We start from the raw sequence: 20,434 nt of genomic DNA on the forward strand, positions 1-20,434 counted from the left end.
GAATGGGGCTGGGGACAAAAGCCCTCCACAGGGGCAACTCGGAGGCCTGCCCTCCCAGCTCAGGCTCCTGAGACAGAGCCCAGGGCCAGGCGGTGCTGGCTCCACTAGCAGAGTGCCCTGGACTGGGGCACTCACATGAATCTTTGCTTCAGGACCGGCTTCTGGGGAGACCCAGAGCAGGACAGGAGCTCACAGAGAGGCCTCTGTGGGTGCGTGGGTTACAATGGAGTCTGCGGTCCTGGAACTCAGAGGCAGAGGAGGCGGGACCCTGTCATCCCAATCATTGTGACTCAGCAGCGTGGGAAGCCGAGGGTCACTGAGGCTAGAAAGACCCAGAGCTGAGGGACACTGGGCAGGCCTGCCGGAGAGAGGCTCTGATTTTAAGGAGAAAGGAGATAAGGATGGGGCCCAGGGCAAGGGGTGCTGTCTACAGAGCAGCTCCCAGGCCTGCAGAAGCTCCCTTGTCTGTGTCCCTGTGGGCTCCCTGGCAGTGGCATTCCCAGCCCCTCTCCCCGTGCCACTTCCCCACTTGGGGCTGGACCACCCGACCACGCAGGGGAGCTCGTGGGGTCTCAGCCCCATAGCCCAGAGCCCAGGGGCAGGCAGCAGCATGTTCTGATGACCGGCAGCCACATGGGCCCCCGAAAGCTGCCTCCGAGGCAAGCTCGCACCAGCAGGAAGTCAGGGCCGCCCTGGAGTCAACACTGGGGACTGAGGGGAAGGACACGGGTGGGCAGGGGCAGCACTTGGACCCTGTGCGTGCCTGACCCTGTGCAAGCTCTGCAGCTGGAAGGGACCAGAGCTGGCCTGAGTTGGGCAGAATGGGCTGGACCTTACGCTAAGGATCGATGGGGCTGACCCAGGGAAGCCAGGACCTTCGGGCCAACCCTGAAGGGACCACAGCTGAGGACTGTGTGCCCTGGAGGGAGTTCCAAGACGGGGGTGTGTAGGGGCAGGGAACCCACAGGCAGGCACTGCATCAGGGTCTCCCTCCTGTCCCATGGCCCCCAGGTGTCCTGCGGCCCCACACAGCCTCCTTCTGGGGGTCTGGGTGGCTGCACCTTCCACGGCGCCAGCCAGGCCTTGTGCCCATCTCCACTCCCTTGCCCTCACCTGTCCTGACCCACCACACCTTGGCGGCCTCCTCTCGGGGCTTCCTGGACTCCACCGCGCTGCACCCACCTCCGCCCTCATCACCCAGGAGGCCTTCCCCAGCCTGGCCCGACTCAGGCTCCATAGCCTTTCACCACCCTCCTGGCTGCTGGCAGTGAAATTCACAGGAGCTCCCTCCGGGGCAAGGGTGCCTCCGCCTCCTCCATGGCAGCATCCCCAGCCCTGCACGGGGCCCTCAGCGAACACATGGGCTGAATAAATGAGTGACTGTATGAGGGACGAATGAACACATGAATGAGAGAATGGCACTGGGGGTCCGTGAACAGCTTTGTTGCATTGAAGACGGTGAAGGATTTTCATCCCGGTCCAAGCACGGAGGCCTCTCTAGAAACCGTCCCTTCCAGCTCCATGAGGGGTGAACTCTGAGCTCAGAGGCCATGGGGCGAAGTGCAGAAAATGGCTTTGAACTCTGGGAGGAGGAAGGAAGCCACCCTCCAGAAAGGAGTAAGAACCGCTCTGGAACATTCCCAAGAAAGGTCGCTGGGGGGCAGACCTGAGTGGCTACGCGGACCCGGCGGACCCGGCGGACCCAGATCCCCCGCAGGGCAGCCCCTGGTGAGTCAGGGCCTGAGTCAGCGCCCTCCGCGTTCCCAGAGGCCCCGCCAGGACCTGCAGCCCTGGGCGCCCCAGCAGCCCGGCCCTGCTCAGCGCAGCTCTGGGTTGGAACTTGCACTTTCCAGTAACTCGGACCTCCCCCCGGCTGCCTTCCCAGGCGCCACCGGGCCAAGCAGATCGTCACCGTCCAGGTGCAGGGTGGGGGTGTGTGAAAGTCAGGCCCGGGACCCGGGCAAGTCGCTGCCGTGCCCGCTGGCTTCCCGGGGGACATCCTTCACCTTTGTGAGCCCAAACCCTCTGTGCTGCGGTTCCAACCCCCCTCCACATTCCCGCCTGCTCCTCCGGGCCTGCCCGTTCCCTCTGCCTTCCTGGGAACCTCCCTCTATCTCCGCATCTTCCGCCGCTCCCTTCCCTGCAGCAGCCAGCGGGCTCCGACTCTCGCTCTTCAGCGAACACCGCCCTTGGCGCCACGCCCACCTCCACCCGCGGCCACCTTCCCTCCCTCCCACCGCCGGACCTTCAAGACAGGATCTACCCCGGGCGGCCCCCAGCACGGGTCTCAGCCCCCTCCAGACTGGGGTTGTCGCCACCCTGCACTGAAATGGCGGCAGCCAGCTCCCTCCTGCCGCAGCCGGTGGCAGCCAGCTCCGGGCCTGGCTGGCCCCGCCCACCCTGTGTCTCGCGTGGCACCCACTGCGCTGTTCCTGTCCCGCCTGTCTTATCGTGACCTCACCCGGCTCCAGACTCTCACATGTTTACGCCTTCAGCCCTGCCCAGCCCTGGACCCCAAGTCCCCTCCAGTATTTCTTTTTCCTTTCTTTTCTTTTCTTTTCTTTTTTTTCTTTTCTTTTTTTTTTTTTTTTTTTTTTTTTTTTTTTTGAGAGAGTTTCGCTCTTGTCGCCCAGGCTGGAGTGCAGTGGCGCGATCTCTGCTCACCGCAACCTCCGTCTCCCCAGTTCAAGCGATTCTCCTGCCTCAGCCTCCCAAGTAGCTGGGATTACAGGCGTGTGCTACCACGCTTGGCTAATTTTGTATTTTTTACGGGGTTTCAGCATGTTGGTCAGGCTGGTCTCGAACTCCTGACCTCAAGTGAACCATCCGCCTTAGCCTCCCAAAGTACTGGGATTACAGGCGTGAGCCACTGCGCCTGGCCATCCCCTCCAATATTTCTGAGGCCACCTGCCCAAAGGGGGGTTGGGTGGAGAGGACGGGGCCAGCAGCAGCAGGCCTGGGCCAGGAGACAGGCACACACCTCCGCGGTCTCTGGCTTGTCTATGTCCACACAGCGGAAAGACCTCCAACCCCCAGCCACCTGCAGCAGCCCCACATCTCCACTGGGTCACCCTGTTGAGATCAAGAATGCCTCCTCCAATGTCCCAACCCATGAGGGCTTCTTGGAGCTGAGCCAGGGCACCCGCCACTTCTGGATGGGGGCTCCTCATGACTTCTGACCTCTGTCTCGCTGGTTGGCAAGAGAAGACTGGACTCCTTCTGCAGGCCTCAGGGCAGAGGCAGATGTCAGCCCCCAGGGATGTCACTGCCAGAGCCCCAGATGCCCCAAGCCACCCGGACCCCCCCTCCCCCTTGCAGTATCTCTGCTACAATAAAATGTACACAGATCTGAACCCTCTCACCTGGGCGACTGCCAATGTCCCCTACGGCCCTACACCCCGCCCCCAGGAGCCCAGGGGATCTTTCTTTTTAAAGATATTCAGACCTCACAGATAAGTCTGCCCTGGCCAGCCCCTCCCCAGTTCCCAGGCCCTATCCTGACAATGGCCACCACTTCAGAGCAGCTGAAACCTGCTGTGAGTGAAAAATGAGAAGCTGTTGTTTTAATTTTACTTTCTCTGATTACTAATGAGGTTATTTCTTCTCTGCATAAAAACTTCATTCGTGTTTAATTGGATTTTTGTCTTTTTGTTAATGTATAGGACCTCCTTTTGTTCTTACATATATTATGAGTTCAAACTCTTGTAGATAAAGATTAATGTTTAGAGGCAAAATCATGGTTCTCATACAAAATAAAAATTGAACACACCTAAGATTTTATTTAACTCATTAATAAGGGAACCAGTAAGATGTTAAAACCAGTTCAAAGGAGAATCGGAAAGACAGCTGTGTAGGCAACGAGGAAAGCCGAAACAGATTTGCTTATTGGTGCAAAGTGCTTAATATCGTAGAGGGCAATAAAGTGTACTGTTTGGGATTATCTTTTCCATGGGACAGAATTCAATTCAATCTCTATGGAGCAAAATTCATTTGCATTCTATGGGCTGGATCATTGGCCTTATAATTGGTTTTCTATAAGTTAACTTCTCCCCTGACAGAGCTGTAAAATAGCTTAGTCCATAGCATAGCAGTTGAAGAAGGACCCCATGGAATCAGATCATTCCCAGCGGGGTCACTAGACAGATACCACTCAGCCACTCAGCACACCACTGAAAGGACACCCCCCGTAAACCCATTTCCAAGCCTATGACATTTTTTTCCTCTATGTCACTTACCTTTTCACTTTGCTATATTTTGTCATGAAGTGATGTTATCATTAACCAATGGTTTCATCTGTGATTTGTGTTTTCTGTACCTTGTTGAAGGCATCTTCGCAACCCATATAGAAACACACTCAGTTTTTTGCAAGTTGACTTAAAGTATTGCTTTTTGCACGGGTGCGGTGGCTCATGCCTATAATCCCAGCACTTTGGGAGGCTAAGGCAGGCGGATCACCTGAAGTCGGGAGTTTGAGACCAGCCTGGCCAACAAGGTGAAACCCTGTCTCTACTAAAAATATAAAATTTAGCCAGGCATGGTGGTAGGCGCCTGTAATCCCAACTACTCAGGAGGCTGAGTTAGGAGAATTGCTGGAACCCGGGAGGCAGAGGTTGCAGTGAGCTGAGATTGCACCACTGCACTCCAGCCTGACGACACAGTGTGACTCCGTGTCAAAAAAAAAAAAAAAAAGGGAAAAAAACAAAGAGAAAAAAGTATTGCTTTTCTTATGTTTTTGTTTTGTTTTGTTTTGTTTTGTTTTGAAGTGGAGTCAACTAGGCTGGAGTGCAGTGGTATGGTCTCGGCTCACTGCAGCCTCTGCCTCCCAGGTTCCAGTGATTCTCCTGCCACAGCCTCCTGAGTAGCTGGGATTACAGGTGCCTGCCACCACGCCTGGCCAATTTTTGTATTTTTAGTAGAGACAGAGTTTCACTGTGTTGGCAAGGCTGGTCTCAAACTCCAGACCTCAGGTGATCCGCCTCAGCCTCCTGAAGTGCTGGCATTACAGGCATGAGCCACTGCACCCGGCCTAATTCCTGTGTACATCTACATCTTATAATCTAGTAGGGCAAGTTCTCACCATCTAGTTCTTCTTCTGCTTTCCCCGGCTATTCTTGGACATTTCCATTCCCATATGAATTACAGAATCAGCTTGTCACAGAAATCCCATCTTTTTTTTTTTTTTTTTTTTAACATATTCCTTGAGAGATTTCGTGTCAGGCTTCTTGTATGTTTTAGCATTACCATAAATGGGAGATTTAAGTTTTGTTACATCTTCTAACTTGCAATTGCTGGTAAACAGGAACACTGCTTATGACTGATGAGGATCTGATGTCAATCTGATGAATTTTCTCTAGAAGCAGTAGCTTTTATTTATTAGTAGATTTATGATTTTTTTTTTTTTACTAGTAGCTTTAGATTTCTTTTCTCTCTTTCCTAGATGTTCTGAAATTCCATTATGAGGTACCTTCTAGTGGAATGTTGAGATTTTAATTTTTGTTCTTTCATTTGTCCTACTTGGCATTCACTGATCTCTTCCAATCTGAGGGATTCACCTCTTCCTTCAGTTCTAGGGGATTCGTGTGTAATATATCACTAAATATTAATTATCTTTCCTTCTCACTAATGTCTACTCTTGGGCCTCTGATTAGATAAACGAGGCAGCCTCTGAATTTGCACTCCCTCTTTTTTAGGAAGCTACTTGCTGTTATGTCATAATTCCCCTTTATTGGACAAGTCATTTTTTTTTATCTTCCAAACCTTTCAAAATTTTTCCTTAGCCCTTGACTTTTAGAAATTTGACTGTGGGCCGGGCGCGGTGGCTCAAGCCTGTAATCCCAGCACTTTGGGAGGCCGAGACGGGTGGATCACAAGGTCAGGAGATCGAGACCACCCTGGCTAACACGGTGAAACCCCGTCTCTACTAAAAAAATACAAAAAAATAGCCGGGCGAGGTGGTGGGCGCCTGTAGTCCCAGCTACTCGGGAGGCTGAGGCAGGAGAATGGCATGAACCCGGGAGGCGGAGCTTGCAGTGAGCTGAGATCCGGCCACTGCACTCCAGCCTGGGCGACAGAGCGAGACTCCGTCTCAAAAAAAAAAAAAAAAAGAAAAGAAATTTGGCCGGGCGCGGTGGCTCACGCCTGTAATCCCAGCACTTTGGGAGGCCGAGGCGGGCGGATCACAAGGTCAGGAGATCGAGACCACGGTGAAACCCCGTCTCTACTAAAAATACAAAAAATTAGCTGGGCGCGGTTGTGGGCGCCTGTAGTCCCAGCTACTCGGGAGGCTGAGGCAGGAGAATGGCGTGAACCCGGGAGGCGGAGCTTGCAGTGAGCCGAGATCGCGCCACTGCACTCCAGCCTGGGCGACAGAGCGAGACTCCGTCTCAAAAAAAAAAAAAAAAAAAAGAAATTTGACTGTGATTGGCCTAGGAGTGATTTTACTTGTGTTTACTCTGCTTGGGGTTTGTTGAGCTTTTTGGATCTGCAAGTTAATGCTTTCCATTAATACTGAGAAGTTTTCAACCATTATTTCCTCAAATTTATTCTGCCCCTATGTCTCTCTCTTCTCCTTCTGGGACTCCAACTACATGTATTTGTGGTGCTTGGTACTGTCCAAGAGGACACTGACATTCTTTTCTTTTTTCTCGGTTTTTTTTTTTTTCGAGACAGAGTCTCACTGTCACCCAGACTGAAGTGCAGTAGCGTAATCTTGGCTCACTGCAACCTCCATCTCCTGAGTTCAAGCAATTCTCCTGCCTCAGCCTCCCAAGTAGCTGGGATTACAGGCACCTGCCACCACACTTGGCTAATTTATATATATATATATATATATATTTTTTTTTTTTTTTTTTTTTGAGACGGAGTCTCGCTCTGTCGCCCAGGCTGGAGTGCAGTGGCGCGATCTCGGCTCACTGCAAGCTCCGCCTCCCGGGTTCACGCCATTCTCCTGCCTCAGCCTCCCGAGTAGCTGGGACTACAGGCGCCCGCCACCTCGCCGGGCTAATTTTTTTGTATTTTTTTTTAGTAAAGACGGGGTTTCACTGTGTTAGCCAGGATGGTCTCGATCTCCTGACCTCGTGATCCACCCGTCTCGGCCTCCCAAAGTGCTGGGATTACAGGCTTGAGCCACCGTGCCCGGCCTAATTTTTATATTTTTAGTAGAGATGGGGTTTCACCATATTGGCCAGGCTGGACTCGAACTCCTGACTTCAGGTGGCCCACCCGCCTTGGCCTCCCAAAGTGAGGCATGAGCCACCATGCCCAGCCTTTTTACTCCAATTCTATTTCCCTCTTTTCTTCGAGTTAAATATTTTCTGCTGATGTGTCTTCAAGTTTACTGGTCCTTTGTTTTTCTGCCATCTCCAGAACTGGAGCCCATCTAATGAATTTTTTAAATTTCGTTATTGTCCTTTTCAGCTCTAGAATTCTCACTAATGTGTCCATTTGTCTGTGCAAATTCTCTCTTCACTCATTGTTATCATATTTTCCTTTAATTCCTTGAACATATTTTCCTATGAACCTATTTTTCTTTAATTCTTCAAACATATTTATAACAGGTACTTTGAAGTCTGTAACTGCTAAATCTAAATTCTGGGCCCAGAGATTACAACTGTTAGCTTCTTTATGAAACGCATTTTCCTGTTTCTTCATCTAGTAATTTTCCGTTGAAAACTGGGTATTGTAGCTAATATATCATAGCAGCTTTGGAATCAGGAGTGGAATCAGGGAAAACCAGCCAGGGCCAGAGCACTCCAGGAATGACAGGTATGGCAGGGTAGACAAATGAACCATCCCAGAGTTCATCAGAGCTTTCACCCTGCCACTTTCCCTGTCCAGACAGTTTCCCTCACTATTCTCCTCCCCAAATTTGTCTCATTGTGCTAGACTTGGCTTAAGAATCACCCCCTTAGGGAAGTCTTTCCAATGACCCTGACCAGGTTAGGACCCCTTATCAAACACATTTATAAGTACTTTCTACAACTGCATCAATTATGAACTTGTTTGTATAGTTTCTTCTTTAATGTCTATCTCCTGCACTACACTGGAAAGGAAATGAGAGCTAGGACAGGCTGTATGTTGTTACCACATGCCTGAGGCACAGAGGAGCTCAATAAATATTTGTTTAATGAATTAATGTTGCCCATTTTGCCTTGAGGACATTTTCAGAATTTGCTGTCTCACCAGCAAATGTAAGAATGTTACATTTTCAGAATTTGCTGTCTCACCAGCAACACATAAGTATGTTCATTCCCTGAACACTTACTGGTACTTATAATTTTTTATAAGTATTTTTAATGATCTTTTTATAAGTTTTTCCAATCTAATAGCTGAAAATTTTATCTTAGTCTAATTTGAATCCTTTGAAATTGAACATTTTTCACAGTTATATTGGCAATTTCAAGTTTCTCTTCTGTAAATCTCCTTCCCATATCCTTTGCAAATATTTTGTCCTATTTACTTACAAAGAGACTTTCATATGTTACTGATAAGGTCTGGTGCTGTGTCCCCACCCAGATCTCATCTTGAATTGTAATCCGAAGTATAATCCCCATGTGGTGGGGGGAGGAATCTGGTGGGAGGTGATTGGATCATGGGGGTGGTTCCCCTGTGCTGTTCTCATGATACTGAGTGAGTTCTCACGAGATCTGATGGTTTTATAAAGGGCTCTTTTCCCTTCACTCTGCACTTCTCTCTCCCGCTGCATTATGAAGGAGGTCTCTGCTTCCGGTTTGTCTTCAGTTATGATTGTAAGTTTCCCGAGGCCTCCCCAGTCATGTGGAACTTGAGTCAATTAAACCTCTTTCCTTTATAAATTACCTAGTCTTGGGCGGTCTCAGTGGCTCACGCCTATAATCCCAGCACTTTGGGAGGCCGAGGCGGGTGGATCAGTTGAGTTCAAGAGTTTGAGACCAGCGTGGCCAACATGGCAAAACCCTGTCTCTACTTAAAAAATGCAAAAATTAGCTGGGCGTGGTGGCATGTGCCTGTAATCCCAGCTACTCGGGAGACTGAGGCAGGAGAATCACTTGAACCTGGGAGGCGGAGTTTGCAGTGAGCCGAGATCACACCACTGCACTCCCGCCTGGGCAAAAAGTGAGACTCCATCTCAAACAAATAAATAGATAAAGAATATATTACATAGTTTTGGGTATTTCTTTATAGCAGTGTGGAAACGGACGAATACAGTTATGTCAGAAGTATTTTGTCCAGCACATAGTTTTTCTCAGTTTGTTGTTTGCCTTTGCACTCTGCTTATACTGTTTCCTACCAACATGGAAACAAAACCGTATATATGTTCTCCATTCTTTTCTTTGTGGCCCTGATCTGAGTCTCCCTGCTTAGGAAGATATTGCTCAACCTCAAAATTAGGTAAATATGTATGTATACTTCATCCTAGTGTATTTATGGTTTCATTTTTTTTAACCTTAAGATTCTTTTTTTAAAATTTTTTTTATTACCTTAAGATTCTTAACCCATCTCAAATTTATTTTGGTACAAGAAGAGAGACATGGATCTAATTTCATTTCATCTTTCTCAATGGTTGCCTGTTGCTCCATCCATCCCTTATTTAAAAAAAAAAAAAAATGTGTACCCAAACAAGCACTTATTATAAGTATAATAAGTATTATGGAGAAATAATACAGGGTGATGTGGTGGGAGTGTAACTCTGGATCTGTGCCATCTAATATGGTAGCCACTAGCCACGTGTTACTATTTAAATATAAATGCAGGCTGCGAGTGAGGCGGTGACTCACACCTGCAATCCCAACACTTTGGGAGGCCAAGGTAGGTGAATCATTTGAGCTCAGGAGTTCAAGACCAGCCTGGCCAACATGGTGAAACCTCATCTCTACTAAAAATACAAAAATTAGCTGAGCGGTAGTGGTGCACACCTGTAATCCCAGCCAGTTGGGAAGTTGAGGCAGGAGAATCACTTGAGCCTGGGAGGCGGAGGTTGCAGTGAGCCAAGATCATGCCATTGCACTCCAGTCTGGGCAACAGAGTGAGACCCTGTCTCAAAAATAAATAAATATAAATGCAAATTAATTAAAATTAAATGAAATTCCAAAATCAGCTCCTGGGTCACACGAGCCACCTTTCAAGTGTTCAACAGTCCCACGTGTCTGGCAGCTGCCTCACTGGAAAGTCCAGTTGCGGAACATTTCAAGCATCACAGAAAGGTCTGTTGGACAGTGCTGCTCTGATTTGGCCAATGCCCGCTGCCTTGTACTAGAATGTAAGCACAGAATAATAGAGTCGATATCTGTCTAATTTTACTTTCTGTCTCTAGAAAGTAGCATAGAGACCAGCACAGAAGCAGACAGTAATCAAGTTTACAGAAAGAAGGCAGGAAGGAAGAGAGAGAGGAAGGGAGAGACAGGAGAGATGAAGAAGGAGGAGAAGAAAGGAGGAAGGGAAGGAAGGAGGGAGAGGAAGGGAAGGGAAGGAAGGGAAAGAGGGAGGGAGGGAGGGAGGGAGGGAGGGAGGAAGGAAGGAAGGAAGGAAGGAAGGAAGGAAGGAAGGAAGGAAGGAAGGAAGGAAGGAAGGAAGGAAGGAAAGGAAGAAAAGGAGGAGGGAGGGAATAAGGGAGAAAGGAAGCTCCCAGCCCATCCACACGGAGCAGTTTGCAGTTTGGGACCTCAGGCCTGACAAACAGAAGTACAGAGTACAGGTCAAAACAGCCTGGGTGTGGAGGGAGGGAGAGTCCAGGATCCTTGTGTTTACTAAGCACTTACTATGTGCCCGGCACCATCCTAATTCCTAATTCCCTGCAGTTTCCACTTTACACCCTACGGTTGTTATCTGATTTCACAGAGAAGGAAACTGAGGCCGGAGAGGTGAATCAGCTTGTCTAGGCACACAGGACCAGGAGTAGCGAGCCAGGGTCAAGCCAGGCAGGCGGCTCCAGGGTTGGTTCCTTCCCCTCATACCACTGAGGTCAAAGGTGGGAGGATGCTGTGAAACAGGAGCCGAGTGTCCACACTCCCTTCCTTCTCTCCTGGGCCCAGAAACCTCTAAGACTTTTTCAATACCCTCCGGCCAGCCCCCACCAGCTCTGGCAGCTGCCCACTGAGCCAGCCCCTCTGCCCAAGGCCCCACCCTAGGGCGGTGGCAGCCAAGGGGGCAGGTCACACTGCTGCCAGCTGGAGCCCAGGCGGCCGATCCATGCAGGAGCCCTGTCCGTGATGTCAGTACCACCAAAGCATCCTCATTAACTGCCCCCTGGGTGACACAGCCCAGCTTTTCTGGGTGGGATGGGTGGGGGACTCACCGAGACCCAGGTGTTCGCAAGAAGCCAGGATGGAAAGTATGACTCGATCCTTCCCAAACGTGGGATGGCTTTTCCATTGCTAATATCCGAGGAATCCGGTGAAGTAGTGGAAAGATCGAGAAGGCAGGAGACTGGTTCTCACTCTGGCCCATCCTGACTTTAGACCAGAACCCCAGAGCCTCAGTCTCCCCTTCTGTCCACCAGAAACCAGGGCCCTGTCCAGCTCCGACTCTCCAAGGTGCCCATGTGTCAGTGAGGTTGACAGCACCGCAGTCACCCTGGGACTGCAGCCTTTAAAGCTTTTGTTTGTTTTGCAAACATGTCTTTGGGAGTGAAGATCCATCCATCGTGACATAAATTTCATTTCAGAAGTTATATTTTACTAGTAGGAGTACAAAGGACTCAAGAATTCAGAACTGGATTTCCCTCCCCAGCCACCCTCAGGATGTCCCAGCCTTGCCCCTGGAGCAGCCAGACTTCCCGCAAAATGAGGACTTGGAAGCTGTGCCGTGGCCGCCAGAACTGACTGTATCAGGCTTGCTTCCTCTCCACCCACCCTGGGAGGTCGGTACTGTTTTTATTCCCATTTTACAGCGATTCTACCTCCCTGCCAGCATTAGACCAACCCTTCACCATTACTTCCTCTAGGAAGCCATCCCTTACTCCCAAGTCTGAGCCAAGCCCCTTCCCAGGTGTCCTCCAGACCCTGAAGTGCACTATCCAGCATGTCCTGCCACATCGAGGCTTCCTCTCCCCTCCTGGTTTTGTCTACTCTGAGAGCAGCAGCCCTGGCGTGTAGGCCCAGCTGCCACTCAGTCAGCCCCTGATAGGTGCACCCCATATGCCTCCTGCCCTGATGTTAGGGGACCATGGCAAGGACCTGATGCCATGAAGCTCACAGGCCTCCAACTTTTGGGGCCAGAATCAAACTGCCCACTCCTTGTGCAACCAGCTGCTCCTTAAAGGTGATCAAATCTTGGGACTGAGAAATTTGTGGCCTCCCAACCTACAACTCTTCAAGAGTTCAAGGCAGGCTGTTTGTTTGTTTTTTGTTTGTTTGTTTTGTTTTTTGGTTTTTGTTTTCCCTCAACTCACCCACTTCCCACAATCTCATTTTTCCACCCTGACTTTTCCTTTAGCTGGACTGACTTCTTCTATATTTTATTTGAATGTTGGTGTTTCTAGTCCTGCTGGCTACCCACGAGGCAGAATGTCTATAAATGCAAAGAAATAGGACAGTTTGCCCGAGGAAGGGATTTCTTTAAAGTGAATTCTGAGTGTCTTTCCTCTTTCGGAATGTTCCTTCTCCCTAAGGGCTCCCTCCTCTGGAATGCTGCCTCTCCCTGGAGTGTTCCCTTTCTCTTGAGTGCTCCCTCTTCCTGGAGTGCTCCCTTTTCCTGCAGTGCTCCCTCTCTCTGCACTGCTCCCTCTCCCTGAGGGTGTCCTCTCCCTGCAGTGCACCCTGAACCCTCTCCCTGTAGTGTTCTCTCTCCCTGAGTACTCCCGCTCCCTGAGTGCACCCTCTCCCTGAGTGCTCCCTCTCCTTTGAGTGCTCCCTCTCCCTGAGTGCTCCCTCTCCTTGCAGTGCACCCTGCACCCTCTTGCTCCCTCTCCCTGGAGTGTTCTCTCTCCCTGAGTACTCCCTCTCCCTGAGTGCACCCTCTCCCTTGGGTGCTCCCTCTCCCTTGGGTGCTCCCTCTCCTTTGGGTGCTCCCTCTCCCTTGAGTGCTCCCTCTCCCTTGAGTGCTCCCTCTCCCTGCAGTGCACCCTGCACCTTCTTGCTCCCTCTCCCTGGAGTGTTCTCTTTCTGAGTGCTCCTGCTCCCTGAGTGCATCTTCTCCCTGTAGTGCTCCCTCTGCCTGCAACTTTCTGCCCAAAGCGCTCTCCACATTCTTCTCCTGATGAGAAGCTGCTCATCTTCCTTGAGGCTCAACTCAGGCGGCCACCTCCCAGGAAGGCTTCCTGGACTCCTCCATTGCCTCCTCTGTTGTCCCACGCACCATGCCCACCCCCTCATGCTTCCGTTCTCACCGCATTCACCATCTGTGTCCTTATCTTCCCTCCCCACCTCTCCTGCCTCTAGCCAGGCTCTCAGCCCCCAAATGGCAGACCAGTGTCTCAAGCCTTTGGGGAGGCAGGGGTCTGTCCCAGTGCTTAGCCCAAAGGAGGCCTCCGTGAGTCAGCTGCTGAAAGCCAATAATCCCAGGCACCTTGGCTGGGAAGGATCCAGCCCTGTACGCCATCCCCATCCTTGAAAGACTGATCTTATTCATGCATATCTGGGGAACCCGGAAGCATGCTTAGAGGTCTCTACAACCTCCTCTTTTAGCTCTGGGGAAACCGAGGCCCAGACAGGGAGCATCTTGCCCAAGATCACCTTCTCTGAACCTCTTCCTCCTGTCCTGAGCCCTTGCCATGGCAGAGCTGAGCTCCCCAGCACCTTAGCAGAAATGAACCTGTGTGCGTGCCCCCCCCCACACTGGTGTGCGTGTGCACATGCGCAGGGACCCTCACAGCCACTGCCTCAGCAACATAGGCAGGCAGCGCTCACAGACCCCTAATCAGGTGAGGATACCGAATCTCTGGAGGACAAGTGACGGGTCGACAGTCAGCTGCAGGGCTGGGACATCAGACTCTGGGTTGTGGTTCTGTCGCCTATCACAAATGTGCCCAATCCAAATTTACAGAAGGTGCAGGAATCGCCTGGGCAAGCACAGGTGCATAAAAATCAGCTTCAGGTGCCTACCTGGCACATGTGTTTTTTCTGTCTTGTCTGTTTAGACCATGTCTAAGCAGTTGGGGACAGGTGCCACAGGACCCGCATGTGGGCCTGGCGCCTTTCTGGGCTCACTTAGGCACATTGTAGTTTAGCAGCTCTTGGTGAGGTCCCTGTCCTTTATGCACATCCACTTGCGGCCCCAGAAGACCCTGTAGACTAGCTGTTGTCCCTGTGACAGGGAACCCCAGTGGCAGGGACTGCGGCACAGCCCAGGAAAACAGGACCATGCAGTTTTTACAAGGGACATTGGTAAAAGGTTGATGACAGATGTTATTTTCCAGGAAAAAGTCAAGACGCTGAATTGAAAGTTCACCCTGGGCCGGGCGCGGTGGCTCAAGCCTGTAATCCCAGCACTTTGGGAGGCCGAGGCGGGTGGATCACGAGGTCAGGAGATCGAGACTATCCTGGCTAACATGGTGAAACCCCGTCTCTACTAAAAATACAAAAAACTAGCCGGGCGTGGTGGCGGGCGCCTGTAGTCTCAGCTACTTGGGAGGCTGAGGCGGGAGAATGGCTTGAACCCAGGAGGCGGAGCTTGCAGTGAGCCGAGATCACGCCACTGCACTCCAGCCTGGGAGACACAGCGAGACTCCGTCTCAAAAAAAAAAAAAAAAAAAAAAAAAAAAAAAAAAAAAAAGAAAGTTCACCCTGGGCTGTGGGGAAGAATTTGCCCCAAGCGGAGAGAGGAGGCGAGAGAGCCCCTCTCCATGCAGCAGGGCTGTCCCTGGGTTTGGACGGTTATTGGGGGCGGCCTTTATTTCCTTACTGATCATTTATAGCATCTTTAAAAGTCAACCTAATAAAATAAAAATAAGACGGGCAGGAAGGAGGGAGAGGCAGTCACCTACAAGAGTCTAAAATCTTTTGGACCTGGTCACAAAGAGACGCTCTCCAGGAGGGTCGCCAGGGCCGCAGGGTCCGGGGCTAGGCCCGGGATCCAGCTAAGCCCTGGCCAACATGCGGACACATGCACACACCCGGACACACCCGCACACACCCGCACACGCACGCGCCCGTGGGCCGCGCCCCGCCGCGCCGGGGCCCGCATTGGCATTCCGCGCCGTTCCCAGCCCGCGGCGCCGCGCGGGGGACAGTGGCGCATTGTTCCCCGGACACGCCGGGCGGCGCAGCGCCCTCGGGGCTTGGCGCGGCCCCGCCGCGATTTGCATGCGCTCCAGTCACAAAGGTTCAAGGTCAGGAGCGCCGGGCGGCCCAGCCCCGCCCGGCCCAGGAGCTATTCTTCGCCCTGGCGGCGGGAATTCCTTGCCGCCCGCGCCCGGGACGCCCCTGCGCGTGAATGGCCGAGCGCCGCCACCGTCTGAGGCGCTTTGTGTCTCGGCCCGGCCAGCTGGGCCCGCGAGGGACGTGCCAGCTCGGCCGGCGGCGCCCCCGCGCCAGCGCCCCTCGCCCATGCTAATCAGCCTGGCAGCGCGTCTGGGCGGGCGGCCCGGTCCGGCCTGGGAGCCCCTCACGTTCCCTGCCGGGAGTCCCCTCCTGCCAGGCCCCCTCCCCTAGCTTCCCCTGCTGCCAGGAGACCCCACTTACTCTGCCAGGGGCTCCCCACGACCCTAGCTGTCAGGTGCCTCCACCCGATTCCACCTCCACCCCCCCGCCAGAAGGCCCCCTCTCCAGCTGCCCTGAGTGCCCTCTGCCCGGCCAGAAGCGCGGGTGCACCTTGCAGGAATGGCTGATGGGGAGCCTGGGGCCTACGACCCTTCTGGGACTCTGACACGACTCTCTGTGGGGCCTGCGGTCATCTTCTCTCAGCCTCAATTTCCCCTGAACAATGAGGCAGGTTGCCCTTCATGATCTCCAGAGGCACGTCCAGAGCTGGGGTCTCCCAGCAGATGCAGGTAAGGTAGTGGTAAAGATGGCATTCCCCCAGCTCCCGCCTGCTCTGCCATTATCCAGTCTGCTGGCCTGTGGACAGTCACCCTGAGCCCTGAGTCTGGGTCACCGTCTCCAGAGACGTCTTGAGGACTAACAGAGCTGAGCGTTCCACGTTGGGACGGCCCTCAGAGCGTCCTGCCCTTATCATCTTCCCACAAGGTAGCCCTGCTCAGGCAATATTATGATTCACCCACTAGACTGGGAGCCTCGAGTGGGCAGGAACTTCTGTATTCCCACAGCACAGTGGCACCCGGGACGCACTGAATGACCTCACAGTTGGATAGGTGAATGCCCCCCAGTGTGGGTCACTCTGTGCAATGGTGGATGGGGACAGGCCACCGCATTTGGCATTTCCAGTACTTGGAAAGAGGCTCAGAGCCTTTCTTGGGAGGCAGGAGCAAGCTTCTCCTGGGAGATCCCCACTGGGTGTTTGGGCTCCATTGTCCAACAGGAACGTCCCCACCCGCAAGCCTCTGGGGAAGCAAGGAAGTTGTCCTTCTGCAGAAAGCTGTGTGCAGGCACACACAGTGCCTGGCCAGGATGCCCATCACGAGGTCCAGAAACTGGAGCTGCAGACCTGGGGCCTCCGGCATGAGGCTGCCAAGGACCCACAGCTTCATGTAGCATCTGTCCTCCTGGCACTTTTGAAGCCAGTGGCCCCACCGGATACCAGAGACAGCCCCCAGTGTTGGGGGCATCGTGCTCGAGGATGCATTTCCCCAGAGCACAAGAGCCTGGGCCCTGTAGACAAGCAGCCCCAGCCAAGTCTCAGGCCCAAGAAAGAGGGACAAGGTGAGGTGGTGAAATGGGCACCAGAGGAGGGAAGCCAACCTCAGACAGACCCTCAGACAGCAGAAAATCTAGCCTGGGGGTTCGAAGCCTTTCCCCAGCCCTCTCCCATTTCCCTCCAAACCTTAAATATGAAGTAGACATAATTACACGTACCTCGCTGCTCTAAGAATCACTCAGGGCCAGATGCAGTAGATCATGTCCGTAATCCCAGCACTTTGGGAGACTACGGTGGGCGGATCACTTGAGCTCAGGACTTCCAGACCAGCCTGGGCAACATTAGTGTGATACCTTGTCTCCACAAAATAATAATAATAATAAGGCCGGGTGCAGTGACTTATGCCTGTAATCCCAGAACTTTGGGAGGCCAAGGCGGGCAGATCACTTGAGGTCAGGATTTTGAGACCAGCCTGGCCAACATGGTGAAATCCCATCTCTACTAAAAACACAAAATTAGCCTGGTGTGGTGGCGCATGCCTATAGTCCCAGCTACTGAGGAGGCTGAGGATGGAGGATTGCTTGGGCCCAAGAGGTCAAGGCTGCCGTGAGCCATGATCACACCACTGCACTCAGCCTGAACAAGACCCTGTCTCAAAATAAAGAATCACTTAGAAGCCTGGATGTTACCCTCCCTAGCACTGTGTTGCTAGCATCAGTTTCATATGCGTCCCTAACCCCATCCCTGCTTAGCTGGCTGGATACCACTCCCAGCTGTTTTCCAGCCACCCCAGCTTTGTCCTGCACATGGTACTCTCCTGCCCACGGAACGCCCTCTCAGCCTGCTGCTTGCCAATGAGCTCATCCTGCAAGGCTTGGTTCAGATACCACCTCCTCCAGGAAGCTGCCCCTGATCCTTTCCTCCTCCCTTTTCCCACCTGCCTAGGTTTTTGATGCCATGATAAGGAATTTGGCTGCAGATCCTAGGGCAGTAGGGAGCCACTGCAGGCTCTAAACAGGGAGCAGTGACCCAGCGACTCTCCGTGGTGGCCTCTGCAGGCAGCATGCAGACAGGGGTGCTCAGACATCCGGAATTCACAGGCTGGTCAAATTTCAAAGGAGTATTGCAGACCTACGGAAGATTGCCAACTTTCTATTTTTCCTATGTTGGGGCCTTTAGAAAAATAATTACAATTTCCCTTTTTGAGAGAATATCTTTAAACCAAAAAAAAAAAAAAAAAGTAAGAAGACAATCTCAGGACAAAGGCCCTTCCTTTGTGCTGGATAAACAGAGCCTTTGGAAAACTTGACACATGGTCCTCACATTTGATGGTTGGAAAACAGCTAGCGGTGGTATCCGGCCTAACAGTTGGAACTGTGATCAGGGCTGGGCCTCCATATGGGTGGGGCCTCCTCTCGGCATCCCTTCCTGCCCCAGACCACAGGTTTCCTGAACCCCCCTAGACCAGGTGGGTTTCCTGGCTGGTCCCCTGGCTGCGCTCAGGCCCTCTAACCTGGCGGTTCTCAGAGGTCAACTCAGATGAGTATCGAGCTGGCCAATGTGACGAGTGCCCACCACGGGGAGGCCCCTGGGGCAGTCTGCAGCTCCAGCACTCATGGATCACTGCAGCCTCAACCTCCTGGGCCCAAGCAACCCTGACTTCAAGACACGAGGATGCTTATGAGAATAGAGAGGAGGGGACAAGGCACAGATGCCCTCTGTCCCCACAGTGTGAGGCAAGGAGCAAACGTGTGTGTGCGCAGGAGCCTGGGGCCACCCATGGTGGAGGGAATGCCTGATGCATGACCAGCCTGAGTGGAGAGTCCACACTGAGCCTTGTGGATTGTTCTAGAAGGAGATTCATCGTCCCTTCCAAGGGCAGGCTGTACTGTGGATGTTCTGCTGATGAGACAGTGGGTACCATCAGTAATTAGCATTGAAATCCTGTGCTCAGCCTCAGAGCTGGGAGGCCCAGGGTGACTGCTGAGGACAGCCCAGCATTGAAGACAGGCCTGAAGATGATTAGGGGCAGGGTTACACTGCTAACACCTGCTCTATTAGGTGACGTTAATTTGTAATCTTGTTTCCAGCTTTCCTTTGCCTTTTAATCCTTCTTTGTCAAGAACAAATTTCAAGCTATCCTGTTTCCCAATGATCACGTTCGAAACGGGAGGTCTGGATTAATCTCTGACCAGCATTGGCCCATGTATCAGTGCTCAGCCGCTTGCTTTAACCAGGCTGTGTTGTCCTAGGCTTGCTCCTACAAATATGATGTGACTCGGCCGGGCGTGGTGGCTCAAGCCTGTAATCCCAGCACTTTGGGAGGCCGAGACGGGCGGATCATGAGGTCAGGAGATCGAGACCATCCTGGATAACCCAGTGAAACCCCGTCTCTACTAAAAAATACAAAAAAAAATTAGCCGGGCGAGGTGGCGGGCGCCTGTAGTCCCAGCTACGCGGGAGGCTGAGGCAGGAGAATGGCGTGAACCCGGGAGGCGGAGCTTGCAGTGAGCTGAGATCCGGCCACTGTACTCCAGCCTGGGCGACAGAGCCAGACTCCGTCTCAAAAAAAAAAAAAAAAAAAAAATATGATGTGACTCAACACTCATGTCAGGCCCTGGGCTAGGCACCAAGGACGCTCAAGACACAGTCCTTAGCCGGGCACAGTGGCTCACGCCTGTAATCCCAGCACTTTGGGAGGCCAAGGGAGATGGATCACCTGAGGTCAGGAATTCGAGACCAGCCTGACCAACATGGAGAAATCCTGTCTCCACTAAAAATACAAAATTAGCCAGATGTGGTGGCGCATGCCTGTAATCCCAGCTTCTCCGGGAGGCTCAGGCAAAGAATCACTTGAATCCAGGAGGTAGAGATTGCAGTGAGCCGAGATTGCTCTGTTGCACTCCAACTTGGGCAACAAGAACGAAACTCTGTCTCAGACAAACAAACAAACAAACAAACAAAAAACAGTCCTTGCTGTCTTGTAACCAGAGGCAGGAATAGCCTATGTCTCAGGAGTGGCTTGTCATGGCCAAGGGATCCATCCTGGAAAGCTTCCTGGAGGAGGCGGTAGCTGAGTGGAGCCTTGCACAGGGTAAGTGCTCACTAGTGTCAGCTACTGTTGTTATTCCCAGCAGGAGTAAGAGGGGAGAAGCTCTGATCACCATGCAAGTGGGAAGAGCATCTCCTTCAGAGGGAACAGCATTCGAGAAAAGGCAAGGAGTTCTCGCCCAGCCAAGTTGGGGTGGGGCGGGGAGTTGGTGGTCAGCGATGGGGAAGTGGGGGGAGGTGAAGAGGCTGGAAAGAGAAGCAGGGGGCCAACCCTGCTTTGGTTCTTAAAACAAAAGGGTTTTTTTTTTCTTTTTTTTTTTTAGGTGGGGACAGGAGTTGTGCGCATTTGGGAAACCGCTCTGGCAGCGGCCCAGCCCCGGAGGAGGAGGCTGCAGTTAGGGAGGCCACTATTTCGGCAAGGGGAAGTGTGGCCATGGGGAGGGGAGGAGCCCAGGCTGAATTACAGGGGAGGTTTTAGGAAGGACAGCCAGGACTTGTACATCTGCTGGCCCCAGGGCCCTGGCTCATGCTCAGAATGGACAGATGCGGAAGGGGTGCCCCAGGTCAGCCTTGGTGTGGGGCTGAGGCCCTGTGCAACTGGGCTTAGTGGGGTGGCCACTGGAATATCCTGCAAGACACCCCGATGCTGCTGTGACGGAGGGACCTGATGGTGGGAGGCTGCAGGGGGATCCTGGTAGTGGCTGTTTCATGCGGG

Source organism: Macaca nemestrina, chromosome 15 (assembly GCF_043159975.1).
Source record: "Macaca nemestrina isolate mMacNem1 chromosome 15, mMacNem.hap1, whole genome shotgun sequence".
Taxonomy (NCBI): domain Eukaryota; kingdom Metazoa; phylum Chordata; class Mammalia; order Primates; family Cercopithecidae; genus Macaca; species Macaca nemestrina.